The sequence below is a fragment of the Phycodurus eques genome, chromosome 19 (assembly GCF_024500275.1).
Source record: "Phycodurus eques isolate BA_2022a chromosome 19, UOR_Pequ_1.1, whole genome shotgun sequence".
In the NCBI taxonomy this organism is placed as follows: Eukaryota; Metazoa; Chordata; class Actinopteri; order Syngnathiformes; family Syngnathidae; genus Phycodurus; species Phycodurus eques.
This window is the reverse complement of record NC_084543.1, coordinates 9,429,196-9,450,198: the sequence shown is the minus strand read 5'-3', so window position 1 is coordinate 9,450,198 and position 21,003 is coordinate 9,429,196. Positions and strand designations below refer to the sequence as shown.

The window sequence follows — 21,003 nt, the reverse complement described above, 5'->3', positions numbered from 1 at the left end:
TACCTACTTTTCCCTCGGTGTTTTTTGCCAAGGTCACCTGCCTCACCTGTACAACTCTTACCAAGGACAAAGTGTTGTTTTTTTTTTTTAATTTGATTCATCAATTAATTGGAGGGGAAAAAATCAACAGATTAATCGATTATTAAAACTATCGTTAGTTGCAGCTCTAGAACGGATTATGTCGGACTTCAGAGTTTCCGCTGTAGTTGTGCCTCCTCAGGGTAGCCCTGCCGTACCTTTTTGTCGTTCTTTGATGTGGCGAATTGTGGCGGAAAGGAATGCGACACTTTGACGGGCCCATCTGTCCAATGGCGAGGCGGTGGCAGCGAGCTCGTTTAAACAAATGTGTGCATGGACGTTCCCAAAGGAGACTACTTGAAAGAATTCACTCAGATTCTAACAGGGTGGCTCTGTTTTCTGTTTACATTACACAGTAATTAAACTTAACAGAGCGATGGAAAGGGAGCATGAGTGAGAAAAAGTGTTCTATGGAGTGCAACGTGGGTCCTATTATGCAAATCCTAAATTTACCTGGAAGACATTTTGCAAGTAAATAAAGCAGGGAACAAAGAGATGAACTATGGAGGGGTTTTTTGGTGCCAAAATTTCATGAAGCCAATGAAATAGATTTGAAATAATTAAATACATTGTGAACTAGTTTTGATTAAATGACTGATTTATCTATCATGATCTTTTTAATTAATTTCTCTTTTATTAAATTAGCAGTATTTTCAATTAAATAACGTTAATAGAATTTTTGATTAGGATATTTCTTGACATTTTTATTTATCCCATGGCATTTTAATGTATTTAATAGCATTTTTACTCATTTTAATTTCTAATAATTTCCTGTAAATATGACGTATTCAATGATATTTGTACCAAACGACTTTTGTATTTATTGAATTATATTTTAATAATAACAAATTAACATAATTTAAAACATTGTGAATTAATATTAATTTAATGACCAATTTATCGATTTCATTACCTTTTTAAACTATTCTTATTTGTCTTGAATTTTTTTCTTTGTATTTGTATTTTTAAGAATTTTACATCATTACTTATTTACATTTATTTAATGGTATTTGTGTTTACTTGAATTACTAATAGTCTTATGGAACTGATATGTATTCATTTCCATTTTTGTATTCATTTTTAAAGGGCTTAATTAAATAGACTTAATTAAAATTAACTTAAATGATTTTTGCAAAGCGGCACGTTGGACGACTGGTTAGAGCGTCAGCATCACAGTTTTGAGGATCCGGGTTCGATCCCCGGCCCCGCCTGTGTGGAATTTGCATGTTCTCCCCGTGCCTGCGTGGGTTTTCTCCGGGCAGTGATTTTCTCCGGGTTTCCTCCCACATCCCAAAAACATGCATGAATTGGAGACTCTAAATTGCCCGTAAGTGTGACTGTGAGTGCGACTGGTTGTTTGTTTGTATGTGCCCTGCGATTGGCTGGCAACCAGTTCAGGGTGTACCCCGCCTCCTCCCCGATGACAGCTGGGATAGGCTCCAGCACGCCCGCGACCCCAGTGAGGAGAAGCGGCTCAGAAAATGGATGGATGGATAATGATGCTGAAGCGCATTGAAAAACAAAATACAACAAACAAAAAAACAAGTTGTCAAAGTTAGCTCTCAAGGAGGTGGTGGACCGGACCAATAATCTGATTGGTTGAACTGTAAACTACGCCATTGTAAACTATTATAGTTCTCTTTTTTGGACTCACCTCACCACATCCTCCAAATGATAAGCTTCTCTTTATGAAAATGTCAAATGTCACAAATGGGGGTTTTTCATCCATTAACACAACAAGCGAGGCCTTCTACCCATCACGCTTAAAGCTTTTGACATTCAACCGAGACGGGACTGAAAAAAAGAAGTTATTCATGTGACGAGCGAGCATAAAAAGTCTGTCAGAGCCCTTTCATGTACGACTTGGATTATAAAACTCCGCGGCAGCAGCTACTGTGCCGTGTCCAGCTTCCAAAACGCCTGCCAGACGTCTTTTTATGATTAGCTTATTTTTCGGACTATAAATCGCAGTTTATTTTCATAGTTTGGCCGGCGGTGCGATTTATACTCCGGAGCAATTTATATGTGAAATTATTAACACGATGATATAATTTCACGTTATTTTCCCACTGACAACCGCAAGAGGGCGCTCTCGGCCTCTGTATCTGTACCTACTACTTCTGTACCTCTGAAAATTGATTAATTTCAACATTAGCGGTAAAGACATGTAACGTTAGCTGAATGTGATACGTTAGCATACCGTACACCTATTCAGCCTGTTGTTCTCTATTCTATGTTTTATTTTAAATTGCCTTTCAAAATGAAATGTCTGTTCTTGGTGTTGGATTTTATCAAATACATTTCCCCCCCCCCAAAATGCGACTTATCCTCCAGTGCGATTTATATATGTTTTTTCCTTCTTTTTTATGCATTCTTTGGCCGGTGCGACTTATACTCCGGAAAATACGGTAGGTTAGCTAAAATACCCTGGGGGGAAAGAAATCATTGACAATTGTCAGTTTGTATCCTGTACTTTGCAACTAATGCACCATTTCATCTCATTTAGTTTCAATACAAGACAAAACAGTCCGCCTTCCACCTTAAAGGACGACTGAGCTAACAAAAAAACAAAAAAACCACACACTACAAAAACACACAACTGAATAATCATTTACACACACACACACACACACACTTCCCCTGAGGAGCAAACAACTTCGTCAGATCTCCTTCCCCAACCTGACAACACTCATCATCCTCCTCATGGAGCTTTACAGCCTGGAGCGTCTGATTGGTCAACGCGTGACAAATATCACGGCAAAGGCTTTAAATGTAATAAGCAAGCGGGATAAATCATTTTTCACACGGTTTCCAATGTTAAAAGCAAGTTTGGCACCCCCTACCGTTTGAGTACTGAGGTAGGGGTCCCTAAAGGGTGAGTCAATTGGTGAACCAAAGTCATTTTTCCACCGTTCTTCTGGGCAGCTGTTGCGCAAACATGGAATATAGGAGACAAAGTGGTCCTGCCAATTGTCCCTATCAGAATCAGAGGCTAAAAGGGAATGCCTGAAAGCCGTGACAGTTGAGTGAAATTGACCTGACACTCACTTTTCCCACACTGCTGTGTTGAAGCAATAGTTGATGTCTGGCAAAACTCTGTTTTTGTACATGGTTTAAACTCAATACACCACCTTCGGAGGTACTATCAGAGCCATAACAAAAGCGGGATGCTCGGTCATCACACTCTGATGCAGCATTTTTGCAGAATGATGACATGACTTGAGGGACCCGAGGCAAGAGGAAGTTATTAAATGCATTTCCTGCCTCGCCAGGTAAGCACATCAAAGGCAAGCACACGCATCTTTCAAGGACGCCGGAAGGCAGCGAGCAGGAGATGTCATGTTTATGCAACCGCACGCACCCGCCAGCAGCCGCCAATCACACTGAAAAACGGACAGTGCAGAGAACGAAAGGTCTGAGCTTGCTTGTCCAGGTCACGTGTAAATTAGATAGTGGCTCTTAACTACAAGAAGTCATCCACCAATTAGAACTGTATCGCCCACAGACAGGAAATATGCAAAAGCAATTTGGACTATTACATCATGGACATTAATGGATTCAAAAAGAAAATCAATATAAAGCACAGCCCAGAGAACTAAAATCGAAAATAATTTTAATAAATCATTATATGTTCATATTTTACTCTTCATGATGCAAGTGAGGTGACAGCACGTCCCTGGCGGTCGATTTAAGTTGGAAAAAAAAAAGCAGTGAGGTTAATGGTACTTTAATGCCCTCACATTTGGGCAAGTAGAGCCTTTCGGACCGACACACTTTGAGCCGTTCATTGAACGGGACTAAAACCTGCAAATCCAAAATGAAAACACCTGCAAGGAGCTGCTGTCAGCGACAATTCACGCCTTGATGCTCATACGCAGACTAACCGCCCAACCCGACTCCAGCTCTTGACGTTACTCACTAGGCCACGCCTCGTAAAGGCACACCCAACTTGACAATACTACAATACGTTCATAATTCCACTACAAAAATAGTCTGTTTTGTTTTATAATGTTTTTGTACAATACAGTGCTTTTTCTTTGTGTTGGTTGTCGAGGGGCTGGACTGGTTTAATGGCATTTTAATTCACTTCAATGGGGAAAACGTATTTGAACACACAAATAAAAATTGCAGGCCACGGTGCCACTGTACAGCCTCTGCAGACCAGCATTCACTTTGTTTTGAGCCCAAAGCACACTCAAGCCTATCTTGTTAATTTGTCGTAATGAACCAAACGCAACCTTGGATGACGACCGTACCATTTCAGCACAGCCAAGTCTGATCGAGGTGACTGAACTGAATTTGCCTTCAACTTATTTTAAGCAACAATAAAGGGGCCCTCACACCCCCTTTTTGTCATAATCAAGCCTCAGTGTCAGTTACCTGCTTCCGATTGGGGCTCACTTGAGCCAATTCCCTCTGGCCTGGCTCCTTGCACTTTTTTGTGCGTCCTGTCATGATTAAAATGCCCAACAACACACCGAAGAACATGAATAGTAAGCATCGTAGTAAGCAACAGCCACCACCATATTGTTAGCCTGTTTACTCGGAATGATTGCAGCAGCACCAGACAGACTCTACAGATCAGGCGGGATTTATTTCCCAGCCAATTTTAAAGCCGGGCAAGAGTCATCAAACGCGGCGTGTACACCAGGCTCCATCAAAAACACAATGAAAACGCATGCTTCGACTCGATGACAAAGGACTTTGCTAGATGGTCAAATTATCCCGCAGGGCCGGTTGCACTCTCCAAAATGCACGGGGGTAAAGATCAATTTTGTAGGGTAGACTCGGGAGACATGCTGAAGTCCAGCAGAACTAGGAAATTACAGGTACATGCTATTTATGGCTCATGTCCATAGTTATGCTAAGATCTTGTACAGATACGGTAATAGGGGCGGAGCCCTGCCACGGATTGTGAAAAATCACAAGTAACTGACGTCCACCCAAAAAATGATTAGAACCAGTAAATAGACCACAAACTAGAATCCCAAAACAGTTTAATTTAATGTCAAACTCATCTTACATTACCCTTAAAAATAAATGACTTACAGATGATTTCATTTCACTGCACATGAAGTGCACATGTACATGCACTTGGGGCAAAGACTTTCGTAACTTCTTCTGCTAACAACCCAGGCCAAACTTACAGTTGGTCCTCAATGACATACAAAGCTTGTCTCTTAGGTGAGATGTATCACTTCTTGACACCAATGTACGCTCTTTCCTATTAGACGGGGCTTGGCGCCATCTTGCAGCCTCTTAGTGCATTTTAAAATGGGTATATATTAGGTATACAGTATTCATGACTAGTGACACACAAATACATGGGATACGCTGTACACTTATATTAAGACCTTAACAAGATGCCCCAATGGTTTGCGGCTCTAAATGACCAACAATGGCTCCATTTAAAACTTGAGAGTTGAGCCACCATGAGCATGCAAACCAATCCTGATTGCAAGCGATGGTAGGTGGACAACTCACAACATTGGCTGTGAGAGGGTCTTACAAACAGGTGGCACAGTAAACGCTTGTCAACCCCATCTAGGATGACTGGACCTAAAAAGATGCAGTCTGGGTTTAAGAGGAGCCGACCAATGTCATTATGTTGTCAGCTGGTGAGCTGCTAATGGGAGAGCGAATGAAATCTCAGCACAGCTTTTCAATCATGCGATAAGAGGCTTGTGCGATATCTCCAATCAATAATTTCATTAAGATTCCCGATTGGCCATTTGGTGATTATTTCGCACGTCTTCTACACCGTCTTGATGGATTTGTGGAGGAACATTTTGCAGGAGTGAAATTTACCAAATCGCAGTCAGTGTCAGCGCAGTTCACTTCCACCAATTGACACATACAGTGGGTACGGAAAGTTTTCGGAACACCTTCAATTTTCCACTCGGTTATATTGCAGCCATTTGTTGAAAATAATTTAAGTTCATTTTTTGCCTCATTAAATGTACACACAGCACCCAATATTGATTTATATTATTATATATTGTTGACATAAAAAAGAAAAACAGAAATACAGCCATAAGTATTCAGACCCTTGGCTGTGACACTCATATTTAACTTTGGTGCTGTCCATTTCTTTTGATCATCCTTAAAATGGTTCTACACCTTTATTGGAGTCCAGCTGTGTTTGATTAGACCGATTGGGAAAATTATTAGGAATTATAATTAGGAAAGCCACACACCCGTCTATATAAGGCCACACAGTGCATGTCAGAGCAAATTAGAATCATGAGGTCAAAGGAACTGCCTGAAGAGCTCAGAGACAGAATTGTGGCAAGGCACTGATCTGGCCAAGGTTACAAAAAAAATAAAAATAAACTGCTGCACGTAAGGTTCCTAAGAGCACAGTGGCCTCCATAATCCTGAAATGGAAGACTGTTTGGGACAAATCAGAACCCTTCTTTGAGCTGGTCGTCCGGCCAAACTGAACAATTGGGGAAGAAGAGCCTTGGTGAGAGAGGAAAATAAGAACCCAAAGGTCACTGTGGCAGAGCTCCAGAGATGCAGTCGGGAGATAGGAGAAAGTTCTAGAATGTCAACCATCACTGCAGCCCTCCACCAATCGGGGCTTTAAGGCAGAGTGGCCCGACGGAAGCCTCTCCTCAGTGCAAGACACATGAAAGCCCGCATGGAGTTTGCTACAAAAACATCTGAAGGACTCCAAGATGGTGATAAATAAGATTCTCTGGTCAGATGAGACCAAGATAGAAATTGTTGGCCTTAATTCTAAGTGGCGTGTGTGGAGAAAACCAGGCACTGCTCATCAACTGTCCAATACAGTCCCAATAGTGAAACAAGGTGGTGGCAGCATCATGCTGTGGGGGTGTTTCTCCGCTGCAGGTACAGGGAGAATGGTTGCAATCAAAAAAAAAAAAAAGGGTGAATGCCGCCCTTACAGGGATATCCTGGACAAAAACCTTCTCCAGAGTCCTCAGAACCTCAGACTGGGCCGAAAGGTTCACCTTCTAAAAAGACAATGACCCTAAGCACATAGCTAAAATACAGAGGGAGTGGCTTCAAAACAACTCCGTGACTGTTTTTGAATGGCCCAGCCAGAGGCCTGACTTAAGCCCAATTGAGCATCTCTGGAAAGACCTGAAAATGGCTGCCCACCAACATTCACCATCCAACCAAGGAGGAACGGCAGATGATCCCCAAATACAGGTGTGAATAACTTGTTGCATCATTCCCAAAAAGACTCATGGCTGTATTAGCTCAAAAGGGTGCTTCTACTAAATACTGAGCAAAGGGTCTGAATACTTATGGCTGTGTCATATTTCCGTTTTTCTTTTTTAATAAATCTGCAAAAAGGTCAACAATTCCGTTATTTTTCTGTCAATATGGGGTGCTGTGTGAACATTAATGTGGGAAAAAAATGTACTTAAATGATTTTTGCAAGGCGGCACGGTGGGCGACTGGTTAGAGCGTCAGCCTCACAGTTCTGAGGACCCGGGTTCAATCCCCGGCCCCGCCTGTGTGGAGTTTGCATGTTCTCCCCGTGCCTGCGTGGGTTTTCTCCGGGCACTCCGCTTTCCTCCCACATCCCAAAAACATGCATTAATTGGGGACTCTAAATTGCCCGAAGGTGTGAATGTGAGTGCGAATGTTGTTTGTTTCTATGTGCCCTGCGATTGGCTGGCAACCAGTTCAGGGTGCACCCCCGCCTCCTGCCCGATGATAGCTGGGATGGGCTCCAGCACGCCCGCGACCCTAGTGAGGAGAAGCGGCTCAGAAAATGGATGGATGGATGGATTTTGCAAATGGCTACAATATAAACAAATGTTTTTTAAAAAGAGTGAAACATTTAAGGGGTGTAAGTGTGGATGCAGTGAGGAAGTCGATTGTCAACACAGCACAAAGAAGTCCGCAATACAATTATTGTATTTCCTCGAGAGTGCGCGTCCGTGTTGCTCTCTGGGTGAATTCCACATTGAGTCCAGTAATTAAGTGCTACCCGCTGATTGGAGTCTAAATAAACACCCTCTGGTTCCTGAGTAGAGAATTCAATGAAGCCATTGTGGGATCGGCAACTGAATGGTAAATATATTTAAATAACATCGACTTCTTTTCGTAAAAGACGGTCCTCTCTGAACAAATATTTGCTGCATTTTCATCCTTCTTGGCTCAAACACATCATTGTGAAGGTCTCATTATGCAAATGAGCACAAGATGTGCAGCCAGCCAGAGCAGATAGTTGACAGGTTTAAAGTTCAAAAGAATAAAATGAAATACGGCAGAAGCCGCATAAAGACATGCAACATTTAGCAAGGACGATTCTCCACGTCATGGAAGCCTCATGGGTCAACCGGAACCTACGCTATGAAAGCCTAGATTCTCTATCAATTTGCATCAGTCCTTTCGTGATGAACATGGGTGACGGATTTTGTGCCAACCAGACATAGTTGACAAATCATAAAACACATCCCAAGATGAAAACTCAGCTTTCACAGGTGAGTTTTGTGGCTGTACAGGTAAATTCTCTTAGAGGTGTTTCATCAGGTTACAACCTCTGGAAATAGTCAAAATCCTTGAATAAGAGCACCTTCATGTCAAAATGTTATGATGAACATGCATGCCTTAAGGATATTGTGACATCTTTCACAATTAAGTATCACACATCTGTCTCTATGTAGAATGTTTTATTCTGGTGATGATCAGGTGAATTCCTGAGATGGAGTTTGTTCAGGTGCAACCCCCTGAAATGGTCAAAATCATTGAAAAATGGGGCAATTCTGGGGGTTAAACGACCATCTATTGATATAGTCATTTCTATTTTTACACTTGTCGACTATCTATCCGCGCAACTGTTAGCTTCCAAATAAAAGCTCACGCTCCTTGCCATAGATACATGCTTCCCACCGTCTCTGGGCGCAGTCGCTTCAACCTCCGACCCACTCATCCAATCACATTCAGACACCATCGGTGACCCCCAGACAGCTGGAACCCACATAACCCCAACTTCAATCCAAGCAACACGGCCGCTACTCACTTCAGTACTATGATTTTTTCTTTTTCTCTTTACATCACCTGGGGAAGGAATGCTTAGCAATAATGTATTGTTGCAACCATTCTAATAACTGCTGTGTGTATTCTTGCCAAAGCTCTACAAGCTCCGACTGTCAGCAAGGCAGCGTAGGTGTCCAAGACTGATTTGTGATGGACGAGTGAGTCGGGGGGCAGGACAAACATTAGCTGGATGTTGTTGTTTTTTGGCATAATCATAGCCGACATCCACCGTTAATTTTGACAGTAAAGAGTTTGTTGATCGACCACTGCTCCTGTCCTCGATTCATCGTCTTAACAGACGCTGCAGTATATTCTCTTTTCACTGTGATAGTGTCGATAAAGCGCTATATAAGTGCAGTCCATTTGCCACTTAGAATGACAGAACGGTGTTTGCTGAACTTGATTTAGGCTGCTTTTTCAGATGGGATGTATAGCACTTGTGTTTATATTTGAGGATAGGCTTGTATGTTTTGCAACTGACCATGCTACCAGTCTCATTTTTAGTCAAATATTTCTACATGCTTGAGGTACTGCTTCTAGACTTCTGCACAGAACCAGCGCCCTCCTCACCTGTTGCTTTCCGTGAAGTGTCTGAGGTGTCCAAAACGTGACTGGCAATTCATAGACTTCAAGCTCTACCCGTCATTTCTGAGCGGTCAAGTCGACCTATCGACTAATCGGTTCAATCCCCTCATCTTTATCTTCAAAACAAAATGTTACGACGAACATGCGCGCCAAATTTCATAAAGTCTTGATTGGTAGTTGCATCTGAAAAATACCCTCCAAGGCCGTAGTGGCACAGAGGGTGCTTTTGCATCTACTGCTACTTCTGACCGCTCGTTTGATCTCATTTGCTGTTGATTAAACGTCGGGAAGCCGTCCCCACGGGGCCACGTCGGCGTTCCTGGCGTGGCGAATGAGATACGGCTTGAGTGGGCCACCTCGGATTAACCTCGTCCTTTGAGCCCATTTCATTACAACTCATAAAGAGCAAGGTGTCGTGGGGAATGTCGCTAGGCCGTCGCGACGCTAGCACTCGTTCTGTTTCTTGTAGTCTGGGAGATAAGAGCTGGGCAGACAGAAATAAACACAAAAGTGTCATCTTGGGGGAAAAAAAAAAAAAAAACAAGTTCCCTAAGCCGCCAGTGTGATTGCTAGTCATTACCTACAGGGGCATGCGGTGTTAAAAATTCATGCTCTAGGTCCTCCCATGTCACGCCGGCTCAACTCAAAGAGCATAGAATAGGCTTTACTCGCAAGCGGCATTAAGCGGCCATGGCGTTTTCCAGCTGGATATCAATTAAACGCTCATTAGGCTGTTAGAGAGCGCAGACCTCCCCCTAGGGGTTACCCACTGCGAAACCGGCCGACCTTGACCTTGAGGTGCGGCTGAGGCGCCATCTTTCTAGCCCCTTGGAGACCGTTACATCAGATGCGCTTCCCCTCCTGGAGGTTCAGAGGAAAATATGTGGCAGTCATAAAGGGGAAAGAATTTCGAGGATTTAACCATCTGATGTGTCAAGAGTCCTAAAGTTATTATTATATTAACGGATAATTACATGCGTAGCGACATCAATAATTGCTTTCAATATAATGAGGCATTGCCAATACTAGGTCGGAAGCCGGTAAATTCATAAGTCGACATCAACCGCCACTATTATGTAGCGGTACCTTTTCACACAGGACAGCGACGTGGTGAAAACGACGGGGGGGAAAAAGTTCACTTGGGTGAACAGTGTGAACGTTGCAACTGTTTTATAATCTCCAGCAGTGAATGGCACTCCTGAAAAATGTTAAACAGACATTTTACTTGTTCAGAACACGGCTGCAACATTGTATGAAGTGCTGGCCCAAATCTTTATGGGACCATAAGCAGAATTAGGGGCCAGGGGGCCAAGCAGCTGCTGAGTTCACTTATGCCTCGGGCCGGTATGGACCCTGCAAAAAGGCCACTTTCTTACATATGCCGCGCTTTAAAAGCAAATTCAATGAAAACCTATGTCAGTTTGCTAACATGCCAACAGATTGCTTAACATTTATTGACAACTGATTGTTTCACTGGCGGTGGTTGACGACTCTGGGGCTCTGCGGAGGAGTGCGGCCCTGTGCAGCTGCAGCGCTGCTGCGGTCAGTCATCTGACATTTGTTTGTGTGTCTTTGATCTGCATGATTGTTGCTTTTTTATGTAGTGTGCACGGGCGGCTCAGAGAAACCACCTCAGTCGGCCCTGGCGCGCAGATGCACGGTGCCACGTAGCTTCATGAGAGCGAAAAAATAAGGTCCTGCATGCAAGAATCTGATCCTGCGACAGCTGCACAAAAGTCAGCTATTTGAACCACTACACTATCAATGGCCCAATGGAAGATGGTAACCATACTGGTGGGTTGTCAGCTTTGCTCCAGTACACAAAAAAAAGTGATATAGTTCAATATCTAACTTGAGTCTTTACAAGTTTTAGTGAGCGAGTACTTAAATCCTTAAATTGGTGGCTTGAATCTGAAGTGGGTCAGAGTTGGAGACTCGAATCACATGACTTGATTCAAGTGCCCAAACTCAGGCCGATGCTAAGGTCAAGGTCAAGCTAAACACAGGACTTCCCTTTAAAAGCCGGGACACTATCACTGACTACCGTGGTGGCCCACACGTGGAATTATTCCATTTAGTCCCGCCGCCCACCATGCCCACCTCTGCACACAAAGCTGAGGGAAGCAGCTGTGGTCATAACAACGACGTTGCTTGTCTTCAAGCCGAAACACGGCTGGTAAATTACAACCGAGTTAACCCGCAAATGGCGTTTCACACTGCCGAGCCGAGCTCTCCCGCTGCGCACATGTACGCAGGAGGACGAGGAACACAGCGTCCATTTAGACGCCACAGAGCACCAGTGTGCGGCGTAGGTGGGTGAAGTCGCTGAGCCTCGACGGCACACGGGGCCTTGAAGGAGGCACTAACTCTATTTCAGGGGTGTCTCTAGTCTGGCCCACGGGCTATTTGTGGCCCACTGCCCATGGCCTAGACTAAAAATAACATTGTAACCACCATGCAATGTTAATTTAAAAAAAACATTTTTAATAATTACAAAAAAAGTGGGGAAGGGGTCAGCGTAAAAAAACCCTACCCATGCGCGCACCCCCCCCCCCATGACAACTACTACGACTACTACAAATGATAAATTAGTTTTGTAAACAGTGAACCGTCACTATTCACAGGGGAATAGGGATTGAGTCCAGCCAAGCCAAATCTGGTTAACCGTTTCAAAACTGCAAACCTCTTTACTGATCCTTAAATGAACATTTCTTAAAGATTATTATCTTACTACAGATTGCTCTAGTGAGATACAGGTCGCTGGGCCACCCCAAAAAAAAAATAATCAGAAAATGCAAATGCCTTACCACTGTAAATCTTTGACGTAGCAAATGAACTACAATATATTGTAAATAATATACACTAATAGTCATTGCTGGATGGATTGTTTTGTGTTTAATAAATTAAACGTGAAGAATGTCAATGTGGCCCGTGCTTCTTTTGCTTTTTCTATATGTGGCCCATGGAAAAGAAAGTTTGGACACCCCTGGTCTGGAAACCACTGCTGTACACTTCAATGGCAATCCGCTAGTAGCGACTGATGTTGACGGGTGTGTGATTATTGTGTGGTAAAAAAGTCGAATGTAGCTCAACATTCCAAAACTGTTGACATCATCGCCGTCATTCCAGCCAGGAGGTTCTCCTTCAAGACCAACGAGACAGCTGGGCTCGAGTCCAGCAGCTGCCTAACAGGCTAAGCGTGTGTGTGTGTCCGGAGGACGCCCCCACCGTGATTGGACGCCAATGTAAAAGAGAATGCTCACACTGCTCGGGAGAAAAAGGGATTAACGCCGTTTTATTAAGGCTACAATATGGGGGTTGGGTGGGTGTTATTTGGGGGGTGTCTCGGTCTGTTAAATGTAGGGAGACGGGTAACAATAACTTCGGTGGAGTTCAAAATTACTAGGCTGATTTATGTTACTTAAACCGGCAGCAGTCCTCCCGACTCTGGCAAATGGCATTCCGCTGTAATTCCGCATTCCTAACTGTAAACCACCACCAGAGGGCGCGGTTAATTCAGGCCCATATAAATAAGTCTGCCGTCTGAACAGGAAAAGGAAACACTTCGTTCATCTTAGTACCATTCTAAGAAAATAGGGTTCCCCCGTCCAATAGGGGGCTAAATTTCCCCGATGACCAACCGGTTAGCTCATTGGTCTCACAGTTCTGAGGTGTTGGTTTTTCTCGGGGTATTCCGGTTTCCTCCCATATTCCATAAAAACGCATGCTAGGTTAATTGAAGCTGTGAATGTGAGTATGTATGGTTGTTGGTTTATATGTGCCCTGCGATTGGCTGGTGACCGGTTCAGGTCGTACCCGCCTCGTGGCTCACTGTGATAGGATCCGGCACGCCCGCGACCCTTGGCAAGATAAGCAGTACAGCGGGCGGGCGGCTGGATGGATGGATGGATGAATGGATGACTTTGAGCAAAATTACCTGTTATCTTATTGTTTTTACTTTCTTTAAGGGGATTGGAGAATCTCTGAATATTCTGAAGTCCTTTTTCCACAGTAGTGTGACACTGAGCAGCAGAATAATGCAATCTGGAGATCTATGTGAATGTAGCTCAACATCCCATAGCTCATGTCACATCCTCTTCTTCTCTTCCTGGATCAGACTACAAGATTTCAGCCCTCTTATTGGCCCCGTTTGCTATCGCGGCCGATTTTTTAGATCGGGCCTGACAGATTTCGTCGGGAATGAGAACAACTCTTGTAATGTGACATAATCCACAATCAATGATTTGGCCCTACGATAGCCATACAATGCCAAAATAATAAGTCTAGCATGTTTGATTTTTGGGAAATCATTGTCATGTTAATTATAAAAAAATATATATACAGTGAAGCCTTGAGAGACAAGTGACCTGATTATAAGCAATCGTTCAGCTGATTTTTTTGTTTTTTTGCTTTGACATGCAAGCAGAAATTGGAGATACAAGCACTGTATTGTGGCAGTGAACTCAACCCCCTTCAAAGCAAGCAGTGGTTGGGAAGTGAACAATGCTTCAAAAAAAAGATCTATTTAATGACTGTCCGAGTTGAAGTTCACTGTCAAAATAAACATAAAAAGAGAATTACATGCTATGTCATTAAAACAACCACATAGCTTTGCCTTAAAAAGTCCGCTTAGCTTAAGGCTAACAAACAATACAAAACGCCATAGATGAGCTAACGAACACAATCAATGTGGTGATGTTATAACACTCCCAGCAACGGATATTTGAACACTAATTGGGCATCCACACATGTAGACAGACAAAATAACAATATTCACTTGCATATATTCTTTATACTTTGTGAAAAATAACTAATGCTACTGCAGCTTATTGACTATCTTATTGGTACTGAAGTGAGTAGCGGCTCGTTTTTATCTTATTGACTAAGAGTAGTTAAACTCTTCGTTTGGGTCTGCATGACTGTATTATGCTGCTCCCCGGGGGGCGGGGGGGAATAAAAAAAATGTAAAATATATTTGTAAAAAACTGAGTCGCAATTAATTAATCATGATGCAAAAACTGTTTAATTGTTTAACCAATGAAACTCATATCTCAAGGCAACACTTTAATTTTATCCATCAATCCATCCATTTTCATTACCGCTTATCCTACCTAGGCTCGCGGGCTGCTGGAGCCTAATAAAAAGAAAAAGCACTGCCACAGAATTGACACAAACTCACTTATGGCAGGAAAAGGGGAGGGGAAAAAAACAACATGTATTATTTATAGCACATTTCTAATGGCGCCCTTGTTATAGTCGATCTCATTATTTTTCAATATAAAGGCAACTTTCTCCAGCTTAATCAATTCCATTGCATCAGTGATCTGTTCTTTATGGCTTTGTGTCATTTCAGCAATCCAGATATTCATTACTACAATTTTGTAAGGAGAGAAAGATTTTCATTCTTTGGAGATAAAATGAAATTACCGTATTTTCACGACCAATATTAAAAGGCACAGTCTCGGTTACGGGGTCTATTTCTGTATTTAACACGTACATAAGGCTGCACCGTATTATTGGGCGCAGGCATGGTAAAACATGCGCTAGCTTAAAACATACGGTAGCATGCATGCACGCTAAAACAATTTTTTAAAAAGGCAGCGGGAGCAAAACTGAGTTCGGTTGTACTTTATTGAAGTATTTAATAATGTTATGTTTTGATCAATCCTCATCCACAAATCCATCAAAGTCCTCATGTTCTGTATCCGAAATGAACAGCTGGGCAAGTTCTCCATCAAACACGGCAGGTTCCCTCTCGTCATTGTCGGAGTCAGTCTCGTTGCCGCGCGGCTCCTCAGAAACGATGCCGGCTTTTACGAAAGCTCGAACAACAGTGCAAGCAGACGCGTTAGCCCAAGCATCCACAATCCATTCCCAAATTGTGGCGTAACTCGCCCGGCGCTGCCTCCTAGTCTTAGTAAAGCTGTGTTCGCCATCTGTCATCCGTGGCTCCCACGCCGCTCGCAACTTCACTTTGAACGCCCCGTTTACACGGATGTCCAGCGGTTCGCCAAGCCTCCCGGAATGATGGAAAGCTCCGAGTTATTGCACTCAGTCGAATGGTGACTGTAGCGACGCTTCTCCCGCCTGTTCTTTGCTCATTAATCCATTGCTCGAGTTGGTCTTCCAACTCGGGCCACCTCGCCTTGTTTCCGCGTTTTGTTTTTCTTTTCTTTTTCTCGCAGAAACTCAGCTTTGTCTTCTTGACTTGGCGAAGCTCGTTTTCCTGCTTCCTCCACTTGCGAACCATGGATTCGTTAATCTTGAATTCTCTCGCGGCTGCGGCTGCTCGATTCCCATGTTCCTCCGCGTAACTAATAGCTTGCAGTTTAAACTGTGCTTCGTAAGGGTGTCTCTTCGTCGGTGTCATTTTCGGGGGTCCTTAGCCAAACCGATGCACATACCGGAACTATGTACCTACTGGGGGCGTGTCTTTAGCCTCCCCTGTCACGCCCACCCTTCCCCCTTTACGTCCGTGTGCTGTCCTCAGCCACGTACGCCTTCCTCTATATAAGCAGCGTGTCGGCAGGAAATGCTCCCAGTCAGTCAAGCGGAGAGCTCATTAAAGTCACACAACAACATTTACAGATTTTGGAACTCGGTGCGCACATAAGACGCGGTGCATTATAAGGCGCCCCGCCCCGTCCATTTTGGAGAAAGTTTAAGACTTTTAAGTGCGCCTTATGGTCGTGAAAATACGGTATGCCGATTTCCCAATACACGCGTTTGTGGTGCATGTAGAATGGCTACATTCGTGGTAATCATTACTTGCTTCGTGATGCCCAGATAGCTTTGATTTGGTTATCGTCGAGTTCCTTCACTAACACTGTATTTAATGCATTTACAATCCACTTTCAGGCATATTTTATAGAGCTGTGATGGGGTGTATTATATTGTTAAGCATCTTATATTGCCTAAGTGTATTTTTTGCACAACAGAAGGGCTGCTTTGCATTTTTCCATCTTTCATTCCAGAAGTATCTTCCTCTGGCTTATGTAGGTCACTAATTCATTTCATCGCACAATTCTTGAATGCATCTGGCTGCTTTCATTGAATAATGTATAGCGTATTTCTAACAATATTTTTACCAGACAAGTTGGAGTTGTTTTTCACACGTGTGTGTATCTGTATTTAATTCTGTAGAGCATATTCTTTTTAATAGTGTTGCAATGTCATTCTCAAAAATATGTATATCACTTTATGGGAGATTGTACTCTTCAGTTGACTCGTTAAAACTTTTAAAACGGCTAGTGAAGAAACTGTAACTAAGCTTGATGAGTCCCTTTTCTAATCTTAACTCAAACTTTTTGTTTACTGTTAAACTTGAGTTTTCCCCTATCGTTCGATCTATTGAAAAAGCTGTTTCAATTCCATTTCTTTGTACATGATATTAAAATATTAAATGACGGTTCAATTGACTTTTGTGCGGGTTACTTTGGAAGTGTTGTCATAAAATATATATATATTCTGTGTCGATGTGTAAGTTTTGTTGCATTATTTCCTTATAATTTCCTTTCACGTATTTCCAGTCTCTTCACGGAATGATTTAATAGCATATTCATTTGCTGACAACCAAAGGACAGATAGTAGTGGAAGAAGTTCGTAGTTGGAGCCAACCTTTTCTGTATGAACGACAAGCTTGAATGTGAACACTGTGCCTTTTTTCCATGCAATATAAAGGTTGTGATTGTAGTTGGACTTTGCTTTGCTTTGTTACACCCGACTACAACATTTTGAATGTGTGGATGATAAGCTCAAAGCCACTTTGACGTCATGTCGCTTAATTATTTGAGTCACATAAGGAGATTGAAGTCCTTTAAGGTAACATTTTTGACAGTGAGGAGCATGTACTGTTCCGAAAACCTCAAGTAGGCCTCTGCATCTAAGACATTTCGTCTCTTTGTTCGCACTGGTATTGAAGGAGGCGGAAACAGCGGTGCGCTGTGATCGAGCAGGCTGCTCTTAAAATAGACCCTCTGATGAGAAACAGACAACAACATGGATGTGAAAAATAGTTTAAAAACTGAAAAAATACAAATAAAAAGCACATTCCTCACATCACGTTTCTTCTTTAAGGCTTCTTTAGGAATCAGTTGTGTAGAAATGCATTACATTCTGAGAGCGGTTTCTAATATTCAGATTATTTAGGTCACAATATCAGAAACACAAACAGTTCTTTTTTTTTTTTTTAAATGATACTTCAAAGAGAGCTCAAGTAGCATGAAAAACATGGAAGTGGTTAAAACTTTTTGAAGTGTGATTATTAATCCGTCCACACATTTCCAAATGTTGTCCACCAATGAAGCGCTCTAATTGGATTTCTCTGGCGTACACACTCGGCCTCGTCCACTCCTGATTGCATCGGCGCTTTCGCTAGGCAATCCACAAATTTTTCTTTTTCTTTTTGTTACATTTGTCTATTGAAGAGGCAAAAACAGTTTAAAGTCATAGAAAAAATATTCTAAAAATAAATAAACAAAGTTCAACACCCCGTTCTTGTCTTCTTTCAATTATACGAATTTTAAGAGAATGCTAAATTTATAAGACCCGGAAATGGCATGAGGGTCTAAATGAGGGGGCAGAAATAACTCACGTATTTGTTCCTTTTTTATTTTATTTTTTGCAAACAAACAACTCATGGATTTGTCTGGAAAATTCTGGCTGTGCCAAAGACACAAACAGGAGGCTCTCTGTGAAGCCCTTTGAGACTATTTTGAGATTAAGGGCATTCATTAAAAAAATGAACTTGGCTTCATTAAAATGAAATAAATTATACACCAGTTGTATTCATAGATCAACTATTTTACATATTTACCTCATCTTCAAACGGCCCATCTGTCAGTTTTAAAAAACGAATGTGGGCCTTGAACCCGTAAATTTGTCCAGCCCTTGTTTAGACTGATGCTGACGGGAGCAACTGTTATAAAGCGGCAGGTGTCACTTGTAAATGGACAGCACATTTGGGAATAATAGAAACTGCACTTTGAGTAGAATGGGTTCAATACATTGTCAAAAGAGGAAATATCGGCTGGACAGCAAAATCCTGAACATGGAGTTGACACTTCCTGTTTCATTGAGACTTCTGTATGCTAATTTTGCTTATGACGACATTTTGAGACTATTAAATGAACAAAACAACAGTTGTCAAAAGAAAAGTGGGCCTTTTGTTTAGAAGACAACACGATGTGAAACACAAACTGTCTGTTTATACGACAACAACTTTGTCCCCGTTTACAGACTTGCACAAAAAAAAACGCTGTAATATGCATGCCATGCCACCAGGTGTCAATGTCACTTTAAATGACACGCCATTTAGATGTAGCCTTCTTTTAAATACGCTTCGAAGGCATACGTGTGATACGAGAAGGACGACTTTAGTCAGTTACGGAACTTACGGAAGAACGGCAGTTACGGAACTCTGCCATACACGTTAGCGATGTCGTAAACAGCTAACACTAACATTCCACTTTGAGAGCCATTTTCAAATGTTAGAATTTTTAGGGCTGTTGTCATGTTGTTGTTGCTGTTTCAATACAAATTTTGTATGTGGACTGAGTGATATTTGTTTATGTCTTTTGTCTGTATTATACCCTTATAGTCGGTGATTTGATTTGAATTACCCATATGGTATGGCTGAGCGATTAATCGATTTTATTTTCGTTTAATTGTCACGATGATATTTCCTTTATGTTCGCAAATTCCCTGGTTCTAAGTGCCTTTCTGTTGACGTGCAATGCTTACTCTAACTACATGGCTGCGAACAGAGAGGAGCTCGTTTACAAAACAGTTGCCAACTTTGCAATTTGGTTGTTATATTTAGAAACTTTTCCCACCGATTTATCAAATATTTTTCAAAAAACAGACTAGTGAGTTCAGTTTCAGCTAAGAAACGCACAACATAAGCAGAATCATGTAAGGATTGCGCTCACATACATCTTTTGAAAAAGGGGACATATTTCCCAGACATTTTCTGTTCAGAAAAAAAAACCAAATTCAATTAATTTCAGTGGAAGTTGATGCTGTTCATGCTGGGGGGGGGGTCTTGTTTGGTATGAAAAATAAAGCAAATCTCAGGAGGGAGGAAACAAGGCAAAATATGTCCTGAATAATACCATTGACATTTGAGTTTGCTATAAGGGGGGAACATTTGTGGAAAAAGGCCATATAGCGAAGCCCTACATTATGGGTATTTTTCCGGCTTCGGAAGGATAACATAAACTAAATCTAGAGTAATTTCTTTTTTTTAACCTTGTGGATGGACAGTTTTGGCTCATCTCGTGGAAAACGAGGCTTTGTCCTCGCCCTGCGACTGACCGACAAGATAAAAACTTACAGACCAGCTGGTACAGGAAGAAAAACGAGAAAAGCAGCACAATGGAAAAGCACGTATAAAGATGGCGGGGGATGAGAATGAGAAGATAAGTAAAACCAACACATGATGTGATCAGAGAACGCTTTGAGGCCCGACTGTCTTTTATCTGCCTGGCTGACACCTTTGCTGGCGTAGACCTACTTTTTCTGACGGCGGTTTTAACATAGCCAAGGGGGCTCGCAAAATACATTCTTGTCGTAAAACCTCCACTGCAGCCGACGCAATCTCGTTAGAGTTAAGAAAATGAGCGTCCGGGATGCAGCGGGCTTTTATTAAACTGATTAGCGGGCCTTTGTTGCAACATGCTATTAAAACACGTCTGTGAGGACGGAGCAGATGTCACATAATAGTTTGTTGGCCTGCAGCCACTCAACAAGTAACAACAGCTTCCAAGTTCTATCTTTACGGGGGGGAGAGCATGCAAACGCCATACAGGAAGGCCAGAGTCAAGATTCTAACCCATGACCTCAGAACTGTGAGGCAGACGTGCCAACCACTAGCGAACTGTGCTACCACTTTAGATTCCATCCATCTTCTATCGTGCATGCTCCCATTAGGGTGGCGGGTGATCTGGAACCTTTTGCAGCTGACTGGGTGAGATTTGGGGTACAACCTGGACTGGTCAACAGCCAATCAAAGGGCACATATAAACAAACTATTCACACTCATATTCACACCTTTTGACAATTCCTTCAATGAACTTAACACGCATGTTCGGTTCATCTTTGGACTATGGGAGGAAGAACCCCCACACAAGACCACACTGATTGTCAAGTCAGTGTAACACTAATTGTTTGTGTGTGTGCACAACAACAACAATGGATTGCGGAGGGACCCAATACAAAAGAATACGTTGCCTTGTGCACACTAAATAAAAATGTGCTTGTTATTATCTACAAAGGTCATGCGTCCTCATTAAAAACACCATTCATTATTGGTGGTGGGCA

At 42.4% G+C, this 21,003-nt stretch overlaps 1 protein-coding gene across 1 annotated transcript in view; it reads right to left on the bottom strand.

Moving 5' to 3' along the window:
• tanc2b (tetratricopeptide repeat, ankyrin repeat and coiled-coil containing 2b) overlaps nucleotides 1–21,003 on the bottom strand; it is a 114,760-nt gene that overhangs the window by 93,415 nt on the left and 342 nt on the right.